Source organism: Primulina tabacum, chromosome 10 (genome assembly GCF_025594145.1).
Source record: "Primulina tabacum isolate GXHZ01 chromosome 10, ASM2559414v2, whole genome shotgun sequence".
Taxonomy (NCBI): Eukaryota; Viridiplantae; Streptophyta; class Magnoliopsida; order Lamiales; family Gesneriaceae; genus Primulina; species Primulina tabacum.
This window is the reverse complement of record NC_134559.1, coordinates 25,734,261-25,751,424: the sequence shown is the minus strand read 5'-3', so window position 1 is coordinate 25,751,424 and position 17,164 is coordinate 25,734,261. Positions and strand designations below refer to the sequence as shown.

Below are 17,164 nucleotides of genomic sequence, written 5' to 3'. Positions count from 1 at the left end.
TTTCTAGAGATTGTACTAGTTGTTTAATCTCTTCCGCTATCCCTGCAACCATCAATAATGATTGCAGTTCTCATTTTCTAAATCTAAAAGAAAATCTTTCACTTTTAATAGTTCTTCAGCTTCAGTACTTCTGTTTGGAGCGGTGCTAAAAGTTGCACACGAACTTTCTTCGTCAATCATAAATGAAGCAGATGAATTTTGTTTCTCTAGGTATGCATGAAAAGCTTTTGATGCTTCATCCCTACTCCAGAATGATTTATGAGAAGCCCCACTAAATTTGTTGACTTGACTATGTGATTCTTCCCATGTCTCGTATACACCAGGTTTATCCAACGAAGACAACATATGTTTTCCCTTACAATACACAAAAATACAAAGCAATTTTCATTGTTTTATAAACAAGTATGATTACAATAAAACATTACTTGAAATTAAAGGGATCACCACCATTTTGTTAGCTTTCTTCGATGACCTCCTGAAATGAGGGTAAAAAAAACATGATATTATGAAAATATGAGATAGAAGACCAGGATAAATGCATTGGATATAGATAATATGCATTCTGAAATAGAAAGATGAAATATAACCATGACAAATTATAGAAGAAATCAATGATAGAAAAAATCAAAGCAGCTAAAGTGTTTGCTACATGTAGCATAATAATTCATATCCTGCGTGACAGAAACACGGAAGAACACATCAGCTAATGATTTTGGTGTGACAACTTCTTCTCTTTCTCGGATTAAACATGTCAAAAATCATTTTTTCCCAGGAATTTCTAGTCAAACACTAATAGAGTTTCTGTACATGCTAATTAAAAGTTTACGTGCATGTTTCTCTATCAGTTGATTTCTCAGCATAAATCACAATTCACTGTGATAAAAGATCACCTTTTCGCTAAAGCCCATGGTAGCATCGATCCTATGACAGTTGCAAAATAAAAATAATGAGGAGTATTGGGAACAACTTCAGCAATTTAATAACACAAATGAAATCCTCTATTCACATTTAAGGTTACTGAACTTCTGCTTTGAATTAGTTAGTATTTACTGCAAAAAATCTATATTAAACAATTGCAACCATAGCTAGCACATATGGCTCCAACTGTCACTTGATAGCAGTATAGACCATAAATCAACGACTAACAAAACAAAGAAGTTTAAACTTAGAGCCTAGAATAAATGATTTGGAACAAAAGGCAATGTCAGTTATACTTTCCATCGTTTAACTTCATTTGTTGTAAAGATGTGCTGATTTGGTTGGGTGACTTTTCTGAAGAAGTGAAAGGAAATTAATTTTAAACAGAACAGGAGAATAGAATTCAGTGATTCCGCTCCATATGGCACATGTGAATGCTGCACAAACCAATCACTCACTTCTGATTTGCAACTTTCCTACTCAAGGTGTGATGAAGAGGAAAAGAAATTCTCAAGAACTAAATAAAAGATCCAGCCACAGAAAAAGAAAGTTTCCAAGCTCAAATGTGTCAGGGATTGGACCAATCAGGCTATTCAAATAAAGATCCAAGCTCACCAAACTTGTCAAGTTTCCTAGTTCGTTTGGATAATACAAGGGGGCATCGTTAAGGATAATACATGCTAGAGTGATGGCACAGAAAGTAGCAGCAACTTCATGTGAAGAACAAATGGTTACCTCGAGCGTGCAGCGGTGCGTGGAGGAGGATAGTTGTTGCAGCAGCGACCGACTCGACGTGGAGGAAGAAAGTTGTTGCAGCCACCGACTTGCTTGGATTTTGGAAGAGAAAAGAGCCATTAAGGCTGTTGAATTGAAGAAAGGCAGAAGAGTATAGTCTTTCCGTGAATTTCAACCCCAAATTGACGGAAATACCAATGGGGTAAATTAATGAGAAGATTTGGGACTAAATTGTGTCAAAAAAATGATTTGAGACTAAACCGAGAAACACACTTAAGATTTGGGACTAAACCGAGAATTTACCTTAAAAATTGATTGAACATATGTTTTGCATTAAAACTGAAACTGAACCGATCTAATCGATATTTTTCAAAAATCATAACAGATGGGCGAAACTAAAATTATAATTTTAATCGGTCTAGACGATTTTCTCGGTTTAGCCGAGAATTTGCACATCCTGATAAAGTATAACTCAATATAAGATCACCCAAGCCGACTTTTTTTTTGGAAGCCATTGTAGGAACATGTTTGGTCCTTAAACCTGATGAATTTTCACTTTGATGCATATTATTTTTGGAAAAATTATATTTTTAGTCATGAAATGTAATCTGCATTTTTTATATTTTTGTTCTTGTTAATGATTAGTTTATTGTAGTCATATAACTTGCATTTTTTTATTTTTGTTTATATTAACGGTTAATTTTCATTTTTACTCCTCGAATTTGCATTTTTTTATTTTTGGCTTTTTTTACCGAAGTATGTCATGTATGCTGAAAATTGCTTCTATGATAGCCCATGCTTACATAGATTTTTGGAAAGAAACTTGGATATGTGCTATGATTTTTTTAGAATATTATGTGGCATTTAAAATTTGTTTATTTTTTTTAGTTTAGTACCTAGTTGGAAAATGAGTACCATGACACGTGCAATTTTCCTTTCAAAAATCCATGTCAACATCCGTGTTTGCTACAAAAGTAATTTCAAGCCGATAGGTTAGACTTGAGTAAAAAATGTAAAAATGAAAACAAAAGGCAAAGTCATTGTTAAAAGTACAAAAAACATAGAATACAAGACCAAAAATATATTTTTATCTTGTTTTTACTATGTAAAAGTAGTAGCATGCATATGCTCTCACAAGGCTCTTGTTGTCAATGGTTTGTTGGGACATCGTATTCTCGCATCTAAGACACAGCGAAAGTTTAAAATTTTTGTTCTTGAGCGTCGTATATTTGAAAACATGCATAGGGTGTTTAGAATTATACCTTTGCGTTCTTAACGCTGGACTCCAAACTATTTCGTTTTTAGGCGGATATAGTCCTTCTTGTAAATCCCTACGAACGGATCTTCTCCTTTGATCGTCTAATTAGGTCCACGATCAGAAACTGAATTCCTCGTTTGGTTTGCACTAGAAAAGCCAAACGATTTATGCGTTGAGACTGTAGTCTCCGAATTTCCAAAATCCGGAGACGGTGCAACGACGACGACGCGGCGGTGGAAGAACAAGGAAGGCTGAAAATATTTCTTCACCAAGTCAAGATGGCCGAGAGATCTTTCTTCCAAAGTGGGAAGGTTTTTGTAAATTTTGTGCTTATTGATTCTTAATCAATGATTAACCAATAATTAATGATTCTCAATCATTAATTAAGCAAATCCAATTTGCTTATTGGCCAAAATTTCTTCCCCGAATTATTGAAAGTGGCCGTGACTTTCCTTGAGAATTGGAGAGAATTTCCTTTTGATTTGTGTGCAATTTTCATCATGCAACATTGAGCCCTAATGCTCTATTTATAGAGTGAGACTCCTAATTTAATTTGGAGTCCCTCTCCCACAAAGACTCTATTAATTTCATTATATTTAAATTCTCATATAATTAATATATATAATGTATTTATTAACATTTAATAATACATGATATAATAATATCATATACACATATTTTATATCACCATATAAAATATATACATGTATATATATTAAATTAAATAACTATTATTTAATTTATAAATTAACTCATTGGTTAATTTAATTCTAGACTTCTCTAGAACATATATGAGAATTTGTGCAAGTTAGTAGTTACCACTACTAGCATAATCATTTAATTAGTAAATTCTCAATTCACCAAATAAATGATTTCGAACTCATTATAACCCCGATCGACGATCCGAGAGCGCCGATGTGTCAAGGATATAAATCTTGTTCATATAATGAAAATCGAAAATTTCGAATATCAAAATTTTCATTTACCAAATTTAGAACTTACCATATATGGCAGTTATCATATTTGACAGCTGCCACTTTTTGCGAACTCCTTCACAAAACAAGTAGTTCTACTCTCCTTCCTTATTTAGCAATCATGTCAACTCCCAGTTCTTTCATCCTATGTAATCAGCTCATAAAATTCTTTATAAGCTTCATGTTTGATCTCCATCAAACTATAGTCGCAAATTCCAACTCCTTGAAATTTGACTATCTCAACGGGGACATAGAATCTGATACTTGTGTGAACCTCAATGGTTCAGGGATACAGCTAGCCGTGGGTTCACATCTCCATGTGATTCAGAATATCATTTATTCTTATTCGGGTTTACCCTAGTTAACCCCATTCTTTTCATCAACTCCTTGATCAAGAATGTCAGAACTCATTTCTGATTGCATCCATCGGATCATGGTAAGAGCGTCTAGTAGCATCGCCCCATGATCCCCTAGGTATCACTGATGGTGCCTGCAAGATCCTTTAGTCATGGTTAGCGTACAGTACGGTCCCTTCAACACATATATCCCGATCGAATCTGCAACCATTGGTATATCGAGAGTTGCATATGAATTCGATAACGATGTGATTTATCTTTGAGTACTAATAGTTGCATGGTATGTGCAACTAGGAAAAAACCTTTCCCTAAAGCACATCTCCTGCTCTGGCCAGAGATTCCTTGCACTATTAACTCATCAGATCACATAGGATATCTTTACCCGTAGGTGAACGGTGAATCCTCGACTACAATGCATTTTCTCCTACGTATTTCGAAACTACACCCAACCTCGCCACCTGATGACCCTCGATGGAGTCGGTAAACGGATCAAAGTGCATGCTAGTACGTATAGCCCCTACATTGTCTCGGGTCAAAGGACTAATGATGTACAACCATAACTGCGGACTATTCCACTCGATAGGTGGGAACCACTTGGATAGTCTGAGGGAGGGTTGTTCAGTGCATCATCATATGATCACCCATCTGTGTAAATGGACATCTCCATGCCCTTGCCAATGAAACATGGCGTTTACACCACAAATGCTAGTCTCGAGCTCGAGCGACCTTTATCCTTGTTTTAGGCGGCTGAATCGACTAGGAACCTGTTTAGAATATACGGTACGCTTCCTAATGAGTTTCATGATCTTACGTTGAGACGCAGACCTCATGGTACCTATTGTATATTCAAGGACTTTATCTATGCAGCTTGCATGGGTATACAGATAAAGTATAATGCCATAATCGAATAAAATCGTAAAATATTATTAAAATAAAGATTGTTTTGCATTAGAGTCAATAAAAGCCCTAACCACAAGTTGGTTTGCCGGGCACCTACTTTAACATGGTTAGGGGATCAAAAATTGTTACTCTCGATGTCTCGCGTTTCAGATCATCTTCGAGAGATATGTAGCAATAGTCCTTCCAATTGTGCTGTCGATTCCTGCTTGCCTTCTGCATTTGTTGGCATCATCCTCTCGATACATTTTTAGTAACACCTCGAATTGATGCTGCAACGTTTGAATATTTCCCATATGCCACCAATTTGTTATAGTCCCGTGTTTTAGATCTTGCTATGGGATGAAGAATGGGTGATCCTTTTGTGTTAGAAATGTTCCCTTGACGACATATTTCTCTTGCTTTGTTGAGGCTTGAATTATCGAGATAACAGATCTCTTTTTTGATTAAATATTTTGGATTGGATTTTTTTGTTATTGGATGATTTTTTTAATAATTTTGAAAATTAAAGATATTAAATATTGTGTTTGTAGCGACCAGTACCATATCGCCTACTAATGACTTGAGTAACTTAATATCATAAACTTAAACAGAGAAAAATTAATAAATATATATTAGCAATAAAACAAATATCAAACCGGCAGTATACAACCGGAACCAATTGAAACCTAATATATATTATACATCCATATCGAAAATTGAATATCAAACCGGCAGTATACAACCGGAACAAACTGAAACCTAATATCTAGTATACATCCATATCGAAAATTGAGTATCAAAACCTAGATACAAAATAACCGGAAGAATTATTCCTGCAATCACTGCCCCTGCTAGCTCAACGTCCACTCTTGTCGGATCGATCCAACCTAAGACGTATCTCGTGTTAGATATATTCATATATATTGAAAATGTGTATACGAAAAGTTTTATTTGTATTGAAACAATACATTTTCAAAAGTAATTGTTTACACCTTTTCTGAAAGGCCATATATGAAAAGTTGCAATTTATAAATTATTGAAGTCTATAAAAGCGGTCAACTTGAGTTAGATTTGCTGCAGAAAATCTTTGTACAAGGAATGAATATTGTTGAAAAACCTTTCTTACGTATCTTGTGTCTAGAAAAATCAAAGTACATTATTTCTTCTAGTTTCTTCATCTTTTCCTATAGGATATTTGCTCTGATCTATTTGCACAAAACAGAGAGCAAATAAAGCCTAAAGGAAAGTGATATGAATCTGACCGGGCATAACGTGAGTTCTGAAGGGTTCGTGAAGCATGGGAGTACGTTTGGAGACCAAAAGAAACATTATTCAAGCATATTTTCGAACGACCGAGACTACACGGACCTGTACACGGAGTCCGTGCCCATTACAGTCGAGAAGGAGACGTGCTCCGGACCCCTACACGGGGTCCGTGTCCATTGTTTTCCGGAGAGTATTTTCCCGAGTATACACGGACCCTTACCTGGAGGTCTACACGGGGTTCGTGTCCTAAGATATCCGCGAAGATTTGGCGCAGATTTTGTTTACAAATTATCATTTTGATATCTTTTGATTTTGTAACAATATATGGACGAATTTCATCATTGTAGAACAATTAAATAATTATTGAGTTTTAATCATAGTTTTGAGTTTTTCTCTCAACTTTTTTCAAAGCGTGGCTTTGTATACACTTTGTGTGTTTCTCAAATCAAACTTATCAAAGTTTATTACTTTGTGGTGTTTATCGATTGTTCTTCACTCGGATTGTCAAAGACGAGTTCTTTGAAGGTTCGCTTGAATTTCGATTGTTTATCCTTCGTTAATATTTGTTGCTAAATTCCTCGTAATTTAGAGGTGAATATTACAAAATTACTTGTTCAAAAAGATCGGGACAACACAATCGTTTCTTTGTTTCATCGAATCGAGGGCGTGACTCCGTTTTTGAGCGCGTTTGCTTTTCGTGGTTCGAAGGATCGCGTCAGAAAGTGCAGATCCTACACAATTAGAAGCCGACTACTTACCGCAGAATTCTTCGCTATTTCTTTTTATTTGTTTTACCCAACAATCTTTAGGCTTTATTCGTTTCAAAATAATGGCAAGCTCGATCAAGGATTTGGATACAAATATCGTGAATTTGGAACGTTTTGATGGTGGGAAATTCATACGATGGCAGAAACGAGTTCACTTCCTGTTGGTGGCTTAAAAGATAACTTATGTTCTCAGTACTCCCAAACCCACAAATGCTGATGGAGAAACAATTGAGGAAATCAGGAACCGTCAAAAGTGGGAGAATGATGACGAAATATGCAGGGGACATATACTCAACGCCATGTGTGACAGTTTATTTGATGTTTATCATCTAATGCCCACCGCTAAAGAGTTACGGGACAAAGTAGAGGCAAGATACATGCAAGAGGACTCTTCTAGTAAGAAATTTCTTGTCTCCACTTTTCTGAACTTCAAAATGATAGATTCAAGGCATGTCATGGAACAATTTTAAGAAGTAGAGAAAATGCTTAATAGATTTAACCAACAAAAATTACACATGGATGAAACCATAGTTTTCAGTTCTATCATTGTTAAACTTCCTCTATCTTGGAAAGATTTTAAAAAGGATCTCAAACATAAAAAGGAAGAGATTTCTCTTGAGTCTCTTGCTAACTCTCTTCGAATAGAAGAAAAATTTCGTGTGCAAGAAAAAAACAATTCTCAAGTTATGAAAGAGTCGAAATACAAAGATGCATCAAGCAAGGTGTATGTCGTGGAATCTGGACAAACCATTAAGTTCAACAAAGGAAAGAGGGAAATGAGTCTAAAGATGATCAACTCGAAAAAGAGAGGAGAAAAGGCAAGTGTTATCACTGCAACAAAGAAAGGCACTACAAGTTTGAGTGTCACCTTTTGAAAAAGAAAACTAACAAGGGTGAAACACCAAAATTAGTTACACAGAGCATGGTAGCCATGATTTCTGAATTGAACATGGTGGAGGAAGACTTTTCTTGGTGGGTTGATACCGGAGCTACCAAACATGTATGTAAAAATAAGAAATTCTTCAAGAACTTGAAGGTCATGAATGATCCCAATGCAGTGGTATATATGGGAAATGCATCTACTACTCCTATCTTAGGTACAGGAGAAGTAGATTTCAAATTTACTTCTGGACATCTTGTAACTTTGATTAATGTATTGTATAAACTAGAAGTAAGAAAGAATCTTGTTTGTGGTATTCTACTTAACAAGTTTTGTTTCAAACTTGTATTTGATGCTGATAAGTTTATCCGTAGTAAGAGAGGAATGTTTGTTGGAAAGGGTTACTTTTGTAATGGCATGTTCAAATTAAATGTCATGCTGATAAACAAGAATAAAGATATGTCTTCTTTTGTGCATTTGATTGAGTCACCTTTTACAATATGGCATAATAGATTAGGGCATGTGAATTATAAAAGAATTGATCAAATGATAAAACTTGATTTGTTACCATGCATTAAACAAGATGCAAGAAAATGTAAGACTTGCATGCTCACAAAAATAACTAGACATCCATTTCCTAAAATATACAGAAAAAGTTCAAAACTAGAACTGATACACGGTGATATTTGTGATTTACTTGGTACACCAACTTTTGGAGGCAAAAAATACTTTGCTACTTTTATTGATGACTATAGTAGATTTTTCTATGTATATTTATTACATACTAAGGATGAAGTAATTGAAAATTTTAAAATATTTAAGGCTAAAGTTGAGTTATTTTGTGAATCTAGAATAAAATGTTTTAGAACAGATAGAGGAGGTGAATACTATCAAAAAAATTTCTTTGAAACTAGTGGTATTAAACATGAAGTAACTGCTCCGTATGCGCCACAAAAAAATTGTGTGGCTGAAAGGAAAAATAGAGTGTTAATCGAAATGGTTAGTGTCATGTTGTCAAACTCAAAATAAAGTCAAGGATATTAGGGAGAAGCAGTTTCAACTGCTTGTTATATACTAAATAGAGTTCCTACTAAGAGATATTCTGTCGCTTCATATGAATTTTGGTTCAATAAAAAACCAAACATCAAATATTTGAGAGTTTAGGACTGTAGAGCTGCAGTGAAGCTTCCTGAACCAAAGAAAAGAAAGTTGGGAGAAAGAGGTGTTGAATGCATTTTTGGGATAAGCACAAAATAGCAAGGCCTATAGATTTATTGTTGTAGAACGTCACGATTCAATTTTAGTTAATACTATAATTGAATTAAGAGATGTAATTTTTTATGAGTCTAGGTTCTCCTCAATGTCAAGGAAGTCTATGATAAAATAAAAAAAGACTTCAAAACATTAAAAGCTTCAAATGACAAGGAAGAGATTATTAAGTTAAGAAGGGGCAAAAGAACCAAGAGAACTAAGTCATTTGGCTCAGGTTTTGTAACTTATTTTACTGAAGGAAAAAGACAAGAACTAAGTAACAAAATACCTTATTGTTTTTATTACCGAAAGTGATCCCAAAACATTTGATGAGGCAATAAATTCTCAAGATGCCTCGGTTTGGAAAAAAGTAATAAATGATGAGATGGATTCAATTATGGCTAATAAAACTTGAGAATTAGTGGATTTACCACCTGGCTCCAAACCTATTGATTGTAAATGGATCTTCAAAAGGAAGATGAAAACGGATGGAACAATAGACAAATTTAAAGTCAGATTAGTAGCCAAAGGTTTTATTCAAAAACATGCTTTGGATTATTTTGATACTTATTCACGGGTAGCTAGAATAGCTACAATTCGATTACTTATTGCTTTAGCTTCGAACCGGAAATGGGTAATTCACCAAATGAATGTAAAAACAACATTTCTAAATGGTGATTTAGAAGAAGTATATATGAAACAACCGGAAGGGTTCATTCTATCAGGTCAAGAAGGAAAAATGTGGAAACTTGTGAAATCTCTGTATGAAATAAAACAAGCACCAAAACAATGACATGAAAAATTTGATTGTGTTATTACTGCTGATGGATTCAAGATAAATGAATCACACAAATGTGTTTACAACAAGTATAACGAAGGCAAAGCTGCCATTATATGTTTGTATGTAGATGACATGCTAATTTTTGGCACCGATTTAGAACAAGTCATTAAACCAAAGAATTGCTATATAGCAAATTTGAAATGAAAGACATAGGTGAGGCAAATGTTATCCTAGGAATAACAATTGTAAGGGATCGAGAATCAATTCAATTCTCACATTCTCATTACATAGACAAAATTCTCAAGAGGTTAAATAATTTAGAATGCAAACCTGCCTCCACTCCTATAGATCCCAAGATCAATTATGTCAAGAACTTCAGTGGTTCAATATCTCAATTGGAGTATGCTAAAGTTGTTGGGAGTCGAATGTATGCAATGACTTGCACAAGACCTGATATAGCTTATGCTATTGGAGTGTTAAGTAGGTACACGAGCAGTCCAAATAAGCAACATTGGTTGGGAATAACTAAGATACTTAGGTATCTTGAAGGAAAAAAAGACTATAGCCTACGATACTGTTGGCATCCTTTCGTTCTTGAAGGATACTCAGATGCTAGTTGGATAAATAACAAAGATGACCACTTGTCCACAAGTGGTTGGATCTTTATGTTTGGTGGAGGAGCAATTTCTTGGGGTTCTAAGAAGCAAACATGTATTACAGACTTCACCATGGCATCTGAATTCATAGCTTTAGCATCAATTAGCAAGGAAGCCGAATGGCTTCAAAATTTACTTCTTGAAATTCCAATGTGGCCCAAACCAATGGCACCAATATCTATTCATTGTGATAGTGCCTCTACACTAGAGAAAGCTTACATCGAAGTTTATAATGGTGAATCAAGGCACATTGGATTGAGACATAGTATAGTAAGAAGCTTGATTACAAGTGGAATAATTACAATTGATTTTGTACCATCAAAAGGAAATCTAGCGGATCCTTTGACAAAAGGGTTGAACAGAGAAATGATATTGCGAACATCGAAAGGGATGAGATTAAAGTTCAACCAATAAAAGCACTAACAATGGAAACCTCAATTCAACGCTAGATATATCTTCTAATCTTGAATTCAATGATTTAAAGTACCTATATGGGTATTGGATTTAGGGCATTCACAAAGTTTCATGGATTAAACTTTGTAAACACTCACGAAAGGATAGAGATATGAGACCTGATGTATCATTTATGACAAAGGAAAGTTTTAAATTTGTGTGTATTGGTCTATGTGGTTATTCTTATATGAAGGTGGTTCAAAGCTTGTTTACCTATTTGTATTGAGTAATTATAAAGAACATTTACTAAGATAATGGTTCAATCGAAAGATACCATTGTTGATGCATGAATTCTAAAGAATATTCGGTGATTCTTTGAAGGAATTTCAATATATAGAAAATGGCAGGGGATTGTTAGATATATTTGTATATATTGAAAAGATGTGTATGAAAATTTGTATTCGTATTGAAACAATACATTTTCAAAAATAATTGTTTACACCTTTTCTGAAATGTCGTATATGAAAAGTTGCAATGTTTAATTTATCATTAATTATTGAAGTTTATAAAAAGGGTCAATTTGAGTTAGATTTGCTGCAGAAAATCTTTCTACAAGGATTGAATATTGTTGCAAGAAACTTTCTTACGTATCTTGTGTCTAAAAATTCAAAGTGAATTGTTTCTTCTAGTTTCTTCATCTTATTCTACAGGATATTTCCCTGATTTATTTGCACAAAACAAAGATCAAATAAAGCCTGAAGGAAAGTGTAGATCCTACACGATTTGAAGCCGAATCTGTACCACAGAATTCTCCGCTATTTCTTTTTATTTGTTTTACCCAACATCTCGTGGAAAGGGATGTTCAAGAATGCAATGACCCGACACCATTCACCAGCGATCATTACTCATAGGACTTCTCTAGCCCAGGCACTGGAGCTTTTACCTTCGCATGATTCGAACCCAAGACCTCCTAGACATATAGGTCTTGGCAAAGCAATCCTGGTACCAATTTAGCTACCAAGTCTCTTTGAACTATGTACTTATTTCCAGGATGTCATGGCTTCGAGACTTTGGGAGGTACCACTCCACCAATCTGGTGTGGAGAGTTCAATGATTAATGACGCATCGGAAACCCGTGAAGAAAAAGGCCCCAATGGGAACCCAAGACGGGAAAAGGCCTCCGAAGGAGCCTATGATCGGGATAGTCAATGGTCGTTACAAAAAATAAAATCGAAGATGTGAACGATAAATCGTCTTGTATGAAAGTATGAGTATACAGTTCTATATGATGCATGTATGCAAGTGTACTAAATAACAGAGGTCAAAACAAGATCAACATACTCAGTCATTGTGTCGATCGCCTCCGGAGGTGGATCCTACACCAGATCATGATCTTAGACAACCAATGTCCCTAACAACCATAGTCAACAAATGCGGCTACCGATGTCCAATCATCCAACAAATAGAGGACTGAGTGACCCTCAACCAGCTGCCACAACAAGAAATTACTGATCCTAAGCTCACCCCTAGTCCGAATAAGCATATCAGGGTTAGGAAACTCAGTAACATTCGTTCCTAGTTCCTTCTCGAGTAAAAACTTATTGACGTCTTGTGGTTTGATGACACCGTCTTTTACTTGCAAGCAGATCATTTTGAGCAATGTAGTTCACTGCAACAATGAGGTGAAGATGCGAGTTGTTCTTTGTAGTTTCTTCCCCATCACTCGGCAACACTTAATCCATTTCGGAAGTTCAATGCAGTCCCCAATAATACATAAGCCAATGTTCTCTCTGTTCAGGACCATTAAGTAGAAGATATATATTCTTGGAAACAATAAATATGATTATTTGTATGTATAATAATAAATAGATTATACTAATATTATACACATACAACGCATGTCCGGTGATGCTAACTACCATAATCCGTAAATTTTAAATCGCAATCTAAAAAATAAATCGACTGTATTTTCAGAAAATAGCTTAAAATTATTGAAAATAAAGAGTTGAAATTATTGAATGTTGAAAATAAGAGTTGTAAATATTGAAAATTAGTGTGTGATGATATATGTAATAATTTATTTATTTTTGGATAATTTCCAAAGAAATTCTATAAATAGGTCTCTCAATTTGTGAAGAAGAACATAACTGAGTAGACAAAATTTTATAAAGTGTGTAATTTAATATATTTTGTGAGTTTGAGATTTTTACTTTTTACCGTAAATTTTACTTTTAATACATTATCAATACGATACTCGAAGATTTGGTCCTTCATATTTTTCCAAGCTTCAAAACACAAGAAAAAGGTAATAATATTCAAAAATAAGAATATTTATTTTACTGTTTATTTATTTTTATTGTGTATATACTTAATATATAATATCATGTTATATATAAAAGGAGTCTATGACACCTCATTATAATAACGTGATGTGGTTATATGATTATACTCTTTTATAATTTTATTGTGTTACTGTTTATTTATTGTATATTTATATATATATTTGAATAATATCATATTATTATATAAAAGGAGTCTATGACATCTCGTTATAATAACGTGGTATGATTATTTCACTGTATATATTTTTTTATTATGTTATATAATAATTATATATATTTGTATCATGTCACAGTATTATATAAAAGGAGTCTCTAACACCTCATTATAATTTTGTGATGTGATATACATAATTATTTAAACTTGATTAACATTATATACATCATATTATTACTACAAAATTTACAAATACATACATTTATTTTTTTAAGATTTTGTAAGGGTCATAAACGACTAGTTTTTACACTATAAATATGATTTTACAAACACATTCAATCACTCCAAACTTACTCTTCCTCCCTAACATCAAAATTTTCGAAAAAGAAGAAGATGGTTATTTCAAGTTTATTTTGTATAATTAATTTTGTTATTATACTCACTAGTCTTGTATTTATCGAAGAATATTTGTCTCGTGTTTTTTCTTTATTTTTAAGAATGCTTGCACTTATAATTTATCTGTTACTTTTTATTGTCATAATAATAAATTTAGAACTTAACTAATAAAATACATTGTTATTTTTCTAGCACCACCATGTCAAATTTGACAAAACTCGAATTTGTTGCGCTCGATATTACAGTAAAAAATTATATGTTATGGACTCTCGATGTAGAAATACATCTTGAGTCATTGGGTCTAAGTGAGACCATTAAAGAAAATGATGTATTATCATCAAAAGAAAAAGCAAAAGCTATAATATTTTTGCGTCGACATCTTGATGAAAGATTAAAATGTGAATATCTAATTGAAAAAGATCACATGGCTTTATGAAAATGATTAAAAGAAATATTTGAACATATAAGGGAAATTAAATTTCCGATCATTCATGATAGATGGATACGTTAAGATTCCAAGATTTTAAAAAATTCAGTGATTACAATTCGGTGATTTATCGAATAATCTCGCAATTAAATTTTTGTGGACACGAGGTTACAGAATCGGAAATGCTTGAAAAAATACTTTCCACTTTTCACACATCAAATATAACTCTATAACAACAATATAGAGTGCGTGGATTTGCGTTATATTCTGAACTTATCGCATGTATTCTTGTAGCAGAAAAGAACAACGAGCTTCTAATGAGAATCATCAGTCCCTCGACCCACTGGATCAACAACATTTTCAGAAGTAAATGTTGTAAGTAAAAATGAATTTAAACCGGAAAACCAAAAATCAAATTCAGAGACAAGGTTTTGGTCGAGGTCGAGATCGAAGACGTGGAAGTGGTCATGTTCGTGGTCGCTACTGTGATTTTGAAAACAATCGAGATAGTTACTTCTATAACTCATCTCAAAAGGGCGTCACGAACCACCCACTAAAAAGGCATCTTGAGAACATGAGTGTTAATGAAAATCAATCAAAATGATTTGAAAGTTCTTGTTTTAGATGCGGAACTCCAGGATATTGGTCTTGTATTTGTCGAGCCCCCGAGCACCTTTGTAAGCTCTATAAAGAATCGATAAAGGAGAAATAAAAAGAGACAAACTTCATTGAACACAGTGACCGTTTGAGTGATTCAACTGATTTTGATGCTGCAGATTTTCTAAATGATTTCTCTGAAAATGATCAATATATTGGTGAAATAAAAATGTAAAATAATTTATTTTTCATATACTCATATGCTAATGTTTTATTGTATAATTACGATATGCGTTTTATTACATATATATTTTCAGTGATTTTTTTCATTGCATATTTTTTTAAAGTTAAAATATAGAAAATGCTATGAACAAAGCTAAAAAAATAACTAATCTCATGGAATTTTTCATACATAATAGTGGTACAACGCAAACTATTCTCCGAGATAAAATATTTCTTGGAACTAAAACCAACAAAAACAATGGTGAATACAATATCAGGTCCTGTAGACTTGATAAAAGGTTGTGGTAAAGCACATTTTTTGTTATCTAATGTTACAAATTTCTGATAAATGATGCTTTGTATTCACCACAATCAAAAAGATATTTGTTGAATTTAATGACATATATTCCTGTGGGTATGATACTCAGACAATAAATGAAGAAAATCAAAAATAAATGTGTCTTATCACATATAAATTAGGAAAAAAATATGTAGTTGAAAAATTACCAATTCTCCCTACTGAATTTGCATATATAAGTCCAATTGAATCAAACATGATAGTTGATAATTCTTCAATACTGATTAATTGGCATGATCGATTAGGACATCTTGGTTCAACAATGATGCGAAGAATTATAGAAAATACACATGGTCATCCGCTGAAAGACCTGATTATCTTTCAAAATAATAAGTTTCAATGCAAAACATGTTCTCTTGAAAAACTTATTATGAGACCATCACCAGCTAAAATCCAAACTGAATCACTCATATTTCTTGAACGTATTCAGGGTGATATTTGTGGGCTAATTCATCCAACATGTGGAAAATTTAAATATTTTATGGTATTGATCGATTCTTCCAGCAGATGGTCACATATATGTTTATTATCAACTCGAAATGTGGCATTTGCAAGCTTACTTGCCAAATAATAAAATTGAGGAACCAATTTTCCGATCATACAATAAAAACATTTAGACTTGATAATGCCGGTGAATTTACTTCCCAGACTTTCAATGATTATTGTATGTCAATGGGAATCACTGTTGAGCATCTTGTTGCTCATGTACTGTAACGTACGAAAATTAGTCCATGTAAACCGCGTGCATGAAAATTATTAAATTGCTAAAATATTTTAATTAAATGATTTTGGATGCATGAATGATATATTTTGAGTGAATAAATGATTAATTGTGTAATTTTATTTGATTTCATGATTTAAAGATTTTCAGACGAATATCAGTGGTTGGACGGAACAGAGGGCCGGAGACGATTAAGGTGTTAAAAATTTAAAGGCTAATTTTTTTATTTTTACTTAAGAAAATATTTATTTTAAATATTTTAAGAAAATTGCATTTTTAAGTACAAGTTTAAATTAATTGGTGGGACAAAGGAATTTTATGTATTTTATAAGAGAATTTTTGAAAATATATATTTTAAATCTTTTAATTTAAGCCTAATGATTTAACCTAAGCTCTTCAATTAACATGGCTAGGGAACGACCCACCCCCCTGGGGGACGAGGGCCAAGGCTCTGCCTCGGTCCACCACCCGGCAGAAAACCAGTTTTTGAGAACTCTTACATCAGAGAGGCGAAGGATGAACCCTTTAAGGCAAGTATTAATTTTAATGGCCCTTATTTATTTATGTAAAAACCAGTGTTGATTAAGCTCATTAATTAAAAAGTTAAAAGCCTTTTTGTTATTTTTATTTATTTAAACCTAAACCCACACACACTTAAATACCTACACATACACTGAAACACACACTAAGTTATGTAAAAAAATTTGGAAGAAACCAGCGGCCGAAGAAGGGAAGGATGGCAAGGAAGTTTTCGATTTTTTTTCTCCTTTGTTCTTCAACTTTATTCCTCGTTGTTCCTTCCAACAATTATCACTCGACTCCCTTGCATCCCA

General features: G+C 33.4%; 1 long non-coding RNA gene across 1 annotated transcript; it reads right to left on the bottom strand.

The window, feature by feature from the left end:
- Positions 1 to 252: 252 nt before the first annotated feature.
- Positions 253 to 1,920, bottom strand: LOC142505953 (uncharacterized). Its single transcript, XR_012804515.1, has 2 exons — positions 1,654 to 1,920; positions 253 to 475 (listed from the first exon to the last, which is right to left on the bottom strand). It is a non-coding gene; the product is annotated as an uncharacterized LOC142505953 (long non-coding RNA).
- Positions 1,921 to 17,164: the final 15,244 nt, after the last annotated feature.